At 33.4% G+C, this 12,770-nt stretch overlaps 1 protein-coding gene across 5 annotated transcripts in view; it reads left to right on the top strand.

Moving 5' to 3' along the window:
- Positions 1-12,770, top strand: part of LOC117176768 (carbohydrate sulfotransferase 4-like) — a 69,725-nt gene that overhangs the window by 24,946 nt on the left and 32,009 nt on the right. Inside the window, exon 2 of one of the 5 annotated variants that reach the window (XM_033367057.1) lies at positions 7,623-7,772. The exons of the other annotated variants lie outside the window; for them this stretch is intronic. The gene's annotated coding sequence lies outside the window, so the exon portion shown is untranslated. The remainder of the gene's footprint in view (positions 1-7,622; positions 7,773-12,770) is intronic. 5 annotated transcript variants of the gene reach the window in all.

The following is a 12,770-nucleotide window of genomic DNA, read 5'->3' as shown; positions in this document are numbered from 1 at the left end:
CTTTAGATTCAGTAGGAGTAGTTAAATTAGACTTAGTGCTTATCTCAAAGTGAAGTAGAGTTTTTCCCATGCTCTATCTGTGTTAGTATCTAGTTTAGAAGCAAGTAAATAAATTAATAGTGAATCCCAATTATCTGTCGATTGACCTAAAGTTATTAAGGCGCTAATGTGTTTGTTTAAATTGTCTAGCATCTTTCTGATTTGGACTGAGGATTCATTTCTTATTTGATCAGTATTAAAGATTGTTTTAATGTGATTCTGAATGAGAAGCCTTTTATTATTATAGCGACTGCATAAGGCGTCCCAGGCCACCTCGTAATTTATAGCCGAAAACTCCAAAGACTCAATTACTTGAGCCGCACTGTCTTTTAATGCCGCGTTTAAACAGTGGAATTTCTCGATCCGACTAATTTCTTGGTTACTATGAATTAGCGATTCGAACGTATCTCTAAAGCCTAGCCATTCTGACAATTCACCATTAAATTTTGGTAGCTCAATTTGCGGTAATGGTAAACCCGAGGCTTTTATTACTAAAGGTTGATTATTTGGAATCAAACCTGCTTGTTGATGGACTTGCTGCCCTGCCTGATTAGCGGCTACTTCTTGAATACATCGCGCATTTACGGAAAAACTATCTTTTGAAATTCCCTTTGACAATAATTTTTTAGTTTTTGCTATTACACGAAAGAAATTATCTTCGATTTCAGATCTATACTCTATTGTTTCCTTAGGATCGTCGGTTAGTTCATCAATTTTTCTTGTATCTCCTCATACACCGTGAAGTTTTCTCTAATTTTGTCTAATCGCTCGTTTATTTCAAACTTAATTACGTCTTCTAACTCGATACTTTCATCGGGAAATTCGCGTTTAAGATTAATCACATAGTTTCTAAAACACGTGAGTCTAATCTGGAAACCACCGCGTTTTTTCGTTAATTCGGTTGGTACCGACATTTTGATTAAATAGTTTAATTTTAATTTTAATCGCTCAAATTGAAACAATACTGGTTAGGAATAATTTTATTTAAATAGGAAATAATAAGGGAAGCCCACTTATCTTAGTTGTAGAACGTAGCTGTCCTTGTGCGCTCCAGTGATTGGCTATAACGTTGATAGGCGAATCTGACTTGAAGAGATTATGTTTTGGTGGGTTAGGCTGTTTTGTATAAACCTATGAGGAATTTGCTCCACAATCCGCACAGTTTTTTTGTCGGAGTTGATACTTATAACGATTGCCTTCATTTTAGTCATCATCTCCAGAATACGATATCCTTAATCCGATTATTCTTCAATTGTTTTTCTCGACAGCTCACCACAATTGGATAAAGGTTAGGCGCCTGCTTTCGAAGTTCCTTGGTTTGCTGAAGGCGTGGTGGCAGAGACGCCTCTAAAGAACTTCGAAAATTTTAGTCTTTTTGTAGTTCTGAAGCGAAATAATTGTCCAAATTGGATTGGCACTCACATCCGTTTCGAAGGACCATGTTTTGGATTGCCTTGAGGCTTGGATTACACAGAAGTCATTGGATTTGTAAAAGAAGAACACGAGCACGTTTTGGTTGACTAGTCTATTTCGCCATATTGAAAAATCTGACCTTACAATTTTAAGTCGGTAAAGCAGATACGTAAAATGCAGAGACTGTTCGATCGATACATCAAACTAATTTAAATTGTGAAACGTAACAGTAATATTGTAATTAAAATTAATTATATAAATAAAGTTAAAATAAATACTATAATATGTAATAATAAGCAAAAAAATGTAAATAAATCATAATGCGATTATAATTTCAGATAAAAATGTGTCTTTCTAAAAAAGTTTAGTTAATAATAGGTTAAAAATATTATATCAGTTTTGGTTAATTACCTGAGATTTGTTTATTGTTAATATCTGCCAATATACTTTTTCGCTCAGGCTGAAGAATTTTCGCAAAATTTCCTGCTTGTGGTATCCTTGCCAGTTGACAATTGCATCTGGCAGTCTAATGAGTTTCCTTGTACCATCATTTACGTTTCGATTAACATCTCATTTGCAGCTAGTGCATAGAACCATGGGTAATCTATTGTCAGTGGAATAATATTCAAAAATTTGTTGTATGTGCTCTTTCAGTTTCTCCTGCACGATCACCATTTTTTTCGTTTTCCCGAAACATAATCTGCAAATTCGTCGTAGATTTTCATCGTGATGCGTTCCTGCGCGATCTTTCGACATTTTGGCGTTTTCCTGGCAGAATTGTGAAATTCTTTCAACATTAAAAAAAAAGAAAATTGAAAAAAAGATGTTAATAAAATTCAATTAAAAAAGCATAATTTTTAAAAGGCCATAATTTCGGTTCTATTGAGGCGAGAGCATTGATTTTTTTTAATTTACTCGAAATTGATTTTACTTTCATTTAATTAGTGAATGCTTTCATCAGAATATACCGTTCGTTTAGTCATTCACAACTTCCAGTTTTAATCAAAATAGTTTCATTTATCAACAACTTTTGTTGCATTTTAGCTTTAGAAGACGAAACTAAATTTTTTATTTTACGCCAAGTACAAACGAGAATAAAAAAAAAGGAAATATATTGATACGTTTGGTTATTAAAAGAACTATTATAGTGGTGCCCTCTATCGCATACCTTTAAAATGTAGAAAATCATATAGAATTAAATAAATTAAAGAAAATTTTAAAGTAAATTTTACCATCAACATGTATGCAAATTTTGAAATTCATATTAAAAAAAGGTCTTTTCTTAAAAACGGCTCAGGCGATGATTTTGAGTTTTTTTAATTTCCATGGCACAACGTGGAACCATAATTAAATTAAAAAATCTTATGAGCAAACATTTTTCATTTAAAGTTGGTTCAGCTAAATCGTGACTTGTTCTTTTTCTTCTTTAATTTTTATACTTAAGTATGCTAATATTATGTAGTTTTTTAGACAATTTTTCTTTATTTTCATTGAATTATTTAAACCGTTTTTTTATTTTACAATAAAGTTGCTTTTGCTCATGTCAGTTTTATCATGCACATAAAAATGTGACACACTTCTTAATCCTTCAACTGAAACTGAATTCTTAATTCATTTCGGAATTGCGGCAACAGTTCTTTCGAAATATTCGTGTAACACCTATTTTTTATTTTTAGAGGAGAATTCAGGCTCAAAATATAGGTTTATTTCAAAATAATGATATTTTTCAATTTTTCAAAGGGTCAGAAATGTTGTACTTTTTACTTCTACAATTGAGTGCCTAGAATGGGAAAACCACTGTAAGCAGAAATATTTGAATTTACAGAACGAACCTTATACTGTTTAAAATGTGTATGTCTAGGCAGCGTGTGAACACGCGCTCGTGTATTCTTGAAAGGAAATAAAACGGCACGAACCTTTTGTCACAGCAAACAAAAAACTTTTTTTATGTTCTGACGAAGAGTATCATCCTTCGTTTAAATGTAAGAAATTTCTAAGTCTCTCAGTCAATCAAATATTCAAGGTCGTTAAAGACGCAAGGCTTTGAAAGAATTGTTTAAAAATCCAGTGATCAAGCCAAAAAAGATATTAAAGACGATAAAATGAACGAAAAAACGAAGACGCCTGTAGGGTATCTATTTTAACTGGATAGCAGCGCCATCTGACAAGCGAATTATTTTGTATCTCAAAGTTATTAGAGCAATGTTAATAAAAAAGAGCAGTAAATATCAATTAATTTTGTTCAGAAATATTATACTGAGGTCTAAAATTAGTTATTTACTATAACATTTCTTGTTAAAATTTAATTCAAATTCAAATTTCTCCCCAAAAGCCCCAAATTGATGGGGCTGTCACAGTTACCCAACAGGCGTGTTGACTCTATGAACTCGGACACATGAGTCATTGTTTATCAAACGTGGTAAGGTCTCAGTTAACCCAAATTTTATTTCTCCCAAAATTTATTTTCCCCAAAAATTCACACATAGAAGTACGAGTGCGTGAGTTGAAAGTCCGCATAGTATAAAGTCAGCAAAGTCGGTAATCCTGAAACTAAATAAATAAATATCCAAAATATGTCACCGCAAATATGTGACTTGAATTAAATAAACTCGGATTTTAATAAAAATGTAAAGTTCAAAATGTTTTAGTTTCTGTATTGTTTTCTCTCGAGGGGAATATATATATTTTAAATAGATATTTACAAAGAACGTTCAGGTTATATTACTGAAATCTTGTCGAGATTGGATGTTTTGGAACATAAGCAGTTGAGTCTTACAGAAAAATTTCAGAAAATTCAGAAATTCCTACAATTTAATGTTAGAGAATTCTTGGTGGAATTGGATATCATTTGATAGAGACAGTTAATTCTTTTAGAAAATGTATAGATTAGAACAATTTGAGGTTATTTTAAAGAATTTTTTTTGAACTTAAATATTTTTTATCAGAAACAGTTAAGTCTTTCCGAAAAGTTTACATTTTTAAGAGTTTTTGGTTATAGGGATTTCTCGTTAGAATTAGATATTTTGCAACAAAAGCAATTGTGCCTTTCATCAAACTTGAAAATTCGAAAAATTTTATGTTAACTTAGAGAAATCTTCCTTGAATTAGATATTTTTCAAATATCCTAGGGAATTAATATCGCTGAAATTGGTCATTTTTGAACAGAAACAGTTGGTTTTTTTTAGAAAACTTACAAATTTGAACATTTTTAGATCAGCTTGGAGAAAATCTTGCTGGAAATGAATATTCTTAAAGAGAAACAGTTAAGTCCGCATGAAATTCATAAATTGGAAAATTTTTAGGTTATGTTATGGAAATCCTACCGGAATTGGATATTTTTTATCAGAAACAGTTAGTTGTTTCTTGAAATGTAACAGTTTGAAATTGTTTAGGTTATGTTAGCAAATTCTCGTCGGAATTATATATTTTAAAACATCAAAAGTAAGGTCTTTTTAGAAACTTATAAATTCAAACAATTGTTGGTTCTAATCTATAATTTTTCTAAAAGACTTAACTGTCTATATTGAAAAATATTCAAATCTATCGAGAATTTTTTAACATACCATTAAATTAAAGGAAATTCTGAGTCGCCTAAAAGATCTGTTCCTGTCGAGACATAGAGAATCCCGGCTTGAATTCTCTAACATGGCCTCAAATTGTGTGCATTAGTAAGTTTTCTGTAAGACCCAATTGCTTCTGTTGTAAAATATCCAATTCCGGCGAGAATGCCCTAACATAAACTCAACTTGCGTAACCATATTTTCTTTGAAAAGATCTATTTAAAAGTATATTCCCCTCCTGAGAACACACTACAGAAAATGAAATATTTTGAATTTTACATTCCTATTAAAATCGGAGTTTATTTAACTCAAGACACATATTTGCAACATCTTTTGGATATTTATTTACTTAGTTTCACCATTACGGACTTTCCTGACTTTATACTTGCACACTTCCGACTCACGAACTCGTACTTCTATGTTTGAATTTTTGGGGAAAATAAATTTTGGGAGAAATGAAATTTGGGTTAACTCAGACCTTAACTCAAACGTCACTTTAACCTCTTCGATAGATCTAATGCCGCCACTTTGCTCGAAGTTAGTGTCCAAAATCTGTCACGTATCCAATGTCGAACATTATTAGCCACTTTCTCGACTGTGAATTTCATTACTGAAAACTTATTGAATTTATTAAGAACAATTAAAATATTCTGCTCATTAAAAATTGAAGCGATGAGCGAACTAAACATCACGTCCTATTTACGAAATTAACTATCAAATCAGTTCAAGCTTTGAAAAATCCCTCATATTTTTCGTTGTACCGAATATTGCAGATTTATTTCCCATACAAAAGATTCTTAGAGAAAAAATTAAAATTTCTTCGCATTTAAAACTGGCTGACGCTAATTTTGATCAGCCGGCGAAAGTTGATATGCTACTAGGTGTCGGTCCTACATTATCAATGGTTTTTAACGGTTAAATAATTATAAATAACCAATTGATTTTACAAAAAACAAGACTCGGTTGGTTAATTGGTTGTAGCTTAATTTTATTAGAAACGAATAAAATGTCGAAATGCATGATGACAAACAGAGATCGATTTAGAATGATTTTGGACGTTGGAAGAAATACAAGAAAATCAAAGGCTTTTAAAGAAAATTGCAATAAGCCAGGCAACTCGCGACCAATAGCCATGCAAGGAATAATGTAACTTAAAGCCAAATTTAAAAGGAACACAAAATTGCAGATAGATTATACCAAGGAAATGGAGGAATATATTAAATTAAATCACATGTCTCTTCTAGAGACGATCTATGTCGAATTTGACGGGTTTTATTTACCTCGTCACGCGGTAATAAAGGCGTCAAGTAACACTACCAAACCAAGAGTCGATTTTAACGCATCAGCTGAGCCACTAGATAAAAATCCTTGGCTCCATTTTTGCTTATTAGTAGGTCCGACTATTTAAGATTGTGTATTTGTCATTTTATTAAGATTCAGGACTCGGTTGTATGTAATTATTGAAGACATCGAAAATTGTTTCGACAATTTTTAATTCGCGAGGAAGACAAAAAAACGAAAAAATTCTTTGGTTTCATAACAACGAAATAAGAGAGTATAGTTTAAATACGGTCACGTTCAGAGTAGCAAACCAGAAGCACGCGAGATATGTCGTCAAATGATCTGTATGTTAAAAACTGCATGCATAAGGTTATCTCAATGGGCTTCGAACGACCCGGAAATACTCGAAGGTATTGCACAACAAGATTTTTACGTAAATTTTGATTTTGATCAAGATTTATTTTTAAAAACACTAGGATTTTTTAGAAAGCGAAAACCGATGCATTTTTTAAATAAAATTTAAAATATTGAAATTACCAAAAAAATCACTCAAAGAAAAATTCTTTCCGAAATGGTGAAAATTTTATACCTGATAGGATTTTGGGGATCTATAATTCTATTCTCAAAAAAATGAATGTAGGAAATTTGGCAAGCCAGGGTTGATTGTGACGAGTCGACTCATTGACACAGATGTTTTACGATTATTTCTGAGGCGAATGACGTCGAGATTCACGGATTTTCAGATGCTTCTCAAACTGGGTACGGAGCTTGCATTTATTTACGTTCGATGAATGCAAACGTGGATATAACGGTTTCTCTAATGTGTTCAAAGTCTCGCGTTGCACCATTGATAACGCGAACGATACCTCAATTAGAATTGTGTGCAATGCAACTGCTTTTGAATTTATTCAATGAAGTAATCAATTCTACTGACATAAAATAAATTTCGATAAATTTATGGCCAGATTCGAGCATTGCTCTTAACTGGATAAATACTCAACCTAATCTATTAAAAACGTTTGTGGCAAATCGAGTAGTAGATATACAGAAGAGGATTAACGTAGCGCTTCTTAGTTGTCGCGCTACAAAAGTGTGGGGCCAGAGTCTTGAATACCTGGTTTAAAAGAATTGCTTGAAAAACGCAAAGCTGCATGTTGTAACAGAACTGTTACCATAGAATAGAGTTCGGTACGGCCCTGCACGAAAGGGTTGCTGGGACGCATCCGAGATAAGACGGAACCCTCCGACGGGTCATGAACGACGGTACTTCTCGTCGTCAGTCTCTGCTCGTTCGTTTGGTCGTTAAACAGTCTTCCCATGTTATAATAGTGCTCTCCTATTCGATGTCACCCGGTGCTCTCTCCCTACCGTGGAAACGCTTCGACAAGGAAGGTTTGCAGTTACCGACTTGCTACTCCTCTACGAGGAAGCTTATCGTCCGCCAGCACCCGCCACGGGCTGACGATCACTGATCTCCATGTAAGTGGCAATAAATTCCGTATTGTTTTAATCACAAACACCTCGTTTTATTGTGTCTTCGCCTTACTCTCGGCATTCCGCATCACATTTCCCTTCTCGGCATTACTTCCGTAATACCTGGCGCCCAACGCAAAAATCCCACAGTCCTCGTCCTGTACAAATTCATACCTGCCTATAAATAGGGGACACAATTTTCAGTTTAAACTCTTACTCTGAACTCTTAGAAACTCGTTGCATGCTATTTAATCTATTGCCTTGTCTTTAAATATTACAAACCTATTATTATTAGGATAATTTTATGATTCTGATGATGAAATTTGATATCGACATTTCTGGGACATGATGTTTATAATATGTATATTGGTGCGATATACATGTATTATAATATGCTTTGATTGCACTCGTATTTTATAATTTTTATGTGATTTGCCATTGTATTTTGTATTGTTCGTTCTTATGTGCCATGAATTTTTTAAGAAATATTGCGCATAGGGATTAAAATGACAAGTGAATTTAGCTATTAGTTTAGATTGAACCAAAAGCGGAAACTACCAATCCAAGTTTAAGAAAGAATAAAACTTGGTCTAAAAGTAATATTACTAAAGTTCAAAGTCAGTTTTTGGAACTAAAAATTAGGAATTAAAATATTATAATAAGGAAAGATGAAACCTGAAAAGAAAAACATTCATTTTTATTTCTCCTAATTATTCCAAGCGCCCGATTTTACGAATTTTCCAAGCCCGCAAACAAGTTCGCACGTGTGGTTAGCAATACTCGCGAGTCGAGGTAGGTCATGCGACGTATATCATAAACAATGGGGCAGAAAACGAAAACAAACAGATTTTGGAACTCTGCGACAATTTACTATTAAATTACAATATTAATTAAAATATCCCAAGATAAACTCGAATATTCTCATCAAAATGAAAACGAAATAGAAACCGCTTATAGGAATGGATTATAGTGTGCAACATTTAAACAAATTTAAAATAAATGAAAATTAAATGAAACTCTGATCAGGCACAATTAAAAATAAATTGACTAACCCGTTATCAATAGGCTGTAGTCGAGGTTTTGCCCGAAAAAAACACGGAAACACTCAATATGAGCAATAGGTTATATAAAGGCATATCAACTAAAAAAACAACTAACCCCCATTCCATGATGAAAGAAGCGAAAGTGTTCGCCTAGAAAATAGAAATAGGTCGGAAAACCGCCCCCTAAACAAACAACGAAATTTTTAATCGCGTTTTCTTTTTGGGAAGCAACAAAAGGTTTATTTTAGAAACCAACGAACTTTCGGGTAGTATAGAGTTCGACGAATTTATGAATCAACAAAAGGAAAGATTCTTTAAAGAAAGGGAAAAAAGGGTAAACCAGTTAAGGCTTAGATTAAACCCGACAGGTCATAGGCCTTTCGAAGATGTAAGAGAAATATTAGAACCAAATTATAGTAAAAATAAAAGCAAACCTCGTAATAGGCGGCAGTCGGTTTAATTCGATTTAAGGGAAGAATGAAGAGAAGCTGATAAATTTTGATAAAGTAATATTGAAAACTGTTGCAAACTAAGAGAAAATAATTTAAGATTAAAAAATTCGGATGAGAGTGAACTATTACAAGACAGAATCGGCTCAAATAAAAACAAAATACGTAGACTCTCGACAATAAATACCAGGTCAAACTGACGTTCACAAACACACGTTACCAACTCAGACACAGATTACGAATCAGATAATAATACAAATAATCAAGCAATTCAAGCAACTTATTTTCCTTTTGGCATGAAACAAGCTCCGTTTCAAATTATGAGCATTTGGCCAATAAAAATTCGAAATAGTAAAGACGACATTTCCTCGCATTTTTTGAAGAAATAAAAACACTCAAAAGGGGTTATAAAATAAAATATCGCGCTTTTCTAGAAAATTTTGACGCGTTACTAATAGAAGATGCTAAAGATTGGTGCGAAATAAATAAAAATTCTTGTAGATCCTTATCAGATTTTATCGAAGATTTAAAAAACGCTTATACAGATGAAAGGTTTTCGGAAGAAATAAAACAAAAAATTTAATTTTGTAATCAAAAAAGAAACAAAGACATCCATTCGTACTTAACGGAAATTAGAAAACTCTTTACTAAAATTTATCCGAGGAAAAATCGTGAATGGGAATTATGTAGAATTTATGGAAACCTTCGCATAGAATACAAAATGTACATCAAAAGGAACGACTTTGATACTTTTGAGCAATTAGAGGATTTAGGTAAAGAATGGGAAACTGAGCTAAACAAAATAAATATTCGAGGACTAGTATTACAAATCACGGAACCTAAAGTTGAAGATAAAAATTAACAAAAACGTAACAATAATAATGGGAATAAAAATAATTCAGAAAATAATACAGATTTTAGGGAAAATAAAAATGATCGAAATGATAACCAAAGCGGAATTCAAAATAATCAGGGCCAAAAACAATGCAAAAATCGATTTCCATTTTCATCATTTGGATTTCCATCTCTACCTTTTTCAAATCAATATCAACAATATTGCAGACCTGGATTTCAATTAAACATTCAACCAAGATTCCAATCACATTTCCAACCTAGATTCCAAAACAATAGACCAAGATATCCATTCAATCCTTACAACCAAATGTTACCAGCGTTTAACCAAATGACATTAGACTCAACTGAAGATCAAAACAGTCCACTGATCGAATTTCCAACAGAAAAAGCAGAAAATAGTTCAGGATAGTACGGATTACCAAAATAAAATTAATTCCGATTTAGATAAAAGTCAGAAATTAAATTCGCGCCAAGACGATCAAATAAACAATAGTAATTGTTATCATTGTGGATTAGCCGACCATTTTAAAAGAGAATGCCCATACTATGAGTACAACCAGGGAAACTGGAAGGGCGGCTATTAGGATAGAAATTTTCTCAACCTATTACCGAAACGCCAGGATTTTAAAATTCGGATAAAGATAAAATAACGGAAACACGTTTTCCTCTAATGATAAAGTTTGAAGGTAGTTTATTTCGAATTTTAGTCGATACTGGTGCCATACATTCGTACGCTGGCAAGGAATTGCTGGAAAAAATCCAGAATTCAATATTTTCAAAATTTTAAACCCGAATTGCGAAAATTGATGGTTGCGAACGGCGGAACAGTCGATCTAATTGGTCAGGTAGTAATCCCTATAACGGAAAAGAAAATAGAAATTAAACCTTAAATTAAAGCTAAAGAAACCAAAGAAAGTAGAAATGTAAATATCAAGGAAAAATTATTGATTGAAAAGGAAGGAGATGGCAATACAAACAGAAAACCGAAATTTGGAGTAGCATTAACCTCAAAAGTACTAGAGAGCATAAAAATAGTAGTTCAAGGTTACCCAAAAGCGAAATTTCCCTAGTAACTACCAATTGTAACCAACCCCCAAAATTACAAAACTCCCAAATTCCTGTATCAAATCCTACGAAGGATATCCCTAGCTTAATAATTACAAAAGACTCACTTAATTTTGGGTAAACATAGAATTAGGAAAAAGGGTACCAAAAATAATTCAGCAAAAATTTATTATAATAGCCAATATGAGAACGAATATAAAAATATTGATTGTAATCTTTGGAAAAATAACAAAGCTACAAATTGGAAATAATCAAGAACTGAATCTCAGAAAGCCAATCAGATATTATAAAGCGATAATGGAAATCAATGGGCTTCTTTGATAAATAAGTCGATTAAATTAAAATATAATACGGATAGCTGAGGATAAATCCATGAACAAGATAATGGTTCAGCCGAAATTTGTGAAGGTATTGTTGAGCTTGAGGAAAACCAACAATCCCAATTAGAAAAACTCCTTGAGAACAAAATTAAAATTGAATCGGGAAAAGAACATAGGGCAACTCATCTAACGCGACATAAAATAGACGTACAGGGCCACGACCCAATTATATAGTGATATTGCCACGTAAGCCCTAAAATAAAAGAAATAATTTATGAAACAGTAGACAAATTATTAGAACAGGACATAATTGAACCCTTTTGGGAAGATAGGTCAAATCATATAGTAATGATCAAAAAACCTGGGAAAGATTACACAGCCACACAAAAAAAAGTGTGCGGATCTGGTAACAAGACACAATCCATATTCCGATGGATTTTGGGACGCTGAATTCAAATTCTGTATCAAAAATCACCCATCACGTCATGGTTGAGCCATAACCTCAAAAAATGACGAAAAATCATGCACTGAGGCAAATAAATTTCAAAATAATGCCAGTGATGCAAATTTTCACTTCAAAAACATGTCGACAACTGTGAAGGATCAACCCTTGCCTGATATCAACTTATTTAACATAAATTTATCCAACAGAACTACACGTAAAGTTCTGAAAGCATATTTTCCCAGTAGCAAATGTGTGCTACATCGAATGGGTCAACTCGAGCCTAACCTAGAAATAAATCTAACCTAGCCTAACCTAATCTAACCTCACGAAACACAATTAAACTGATTGTGTTGTCCCGTTGTGTTTGCGGTACCGTTTCATTCAGCTTCGGTTTAACCTACATAGAGGTTTAACCTATCCTAACCTAACAAAACCTGACCTGGCCTAACCGATTACGCTGGCAATCCTGTTCTTGCGTACTTTCATATTTTGACATTAATAGCAGTAAATGTCTGGAATTTCGTAACCGCTTGTTGCTAGAATTATTCGCCTGTGTCTTGTAACCAGGGCACCTCCACGTGGTGGCGGTGGGAAACGGATCCACATTGGCTGAGTCCCTGGTTAAACGGCGTTCATGCCGTCATGGCAGACACAGGTAAAAAGTGTATTACGATGCAGGGAAGAACCCCAGTATCGGCGTCTGGTCAGGGTGGGAAAGCGGGCTTTCCGACATCGTCATCATGCAACCGTAGCTCTTCATCAATGGATCACTTGGTTGGTGTAGAGTCTCATGCTACAAGGAAAAAAACCGCGAGCATTTCTCAATC

This window comes from Belonocnema kinseyi, chromosome 7, assembly GCF_010883055.1.
Source record: "Belonocnema kinseyi isolate 2016_QV_RU_SX_M_011 chromosome 7, B_treatae_v1, whole genome shotgun sequence".
In the NCBI taxonomy this organism is placed as follows: Eukaryota; Metazoa; Arthropoda; class Insecta; order Hymenoptera; family Cynipidae; genus Belonocnema; species Belonocnema kinseyi.
This window is presented reverse-complemented; position numbering and strand designations above follow the sequence as displayed.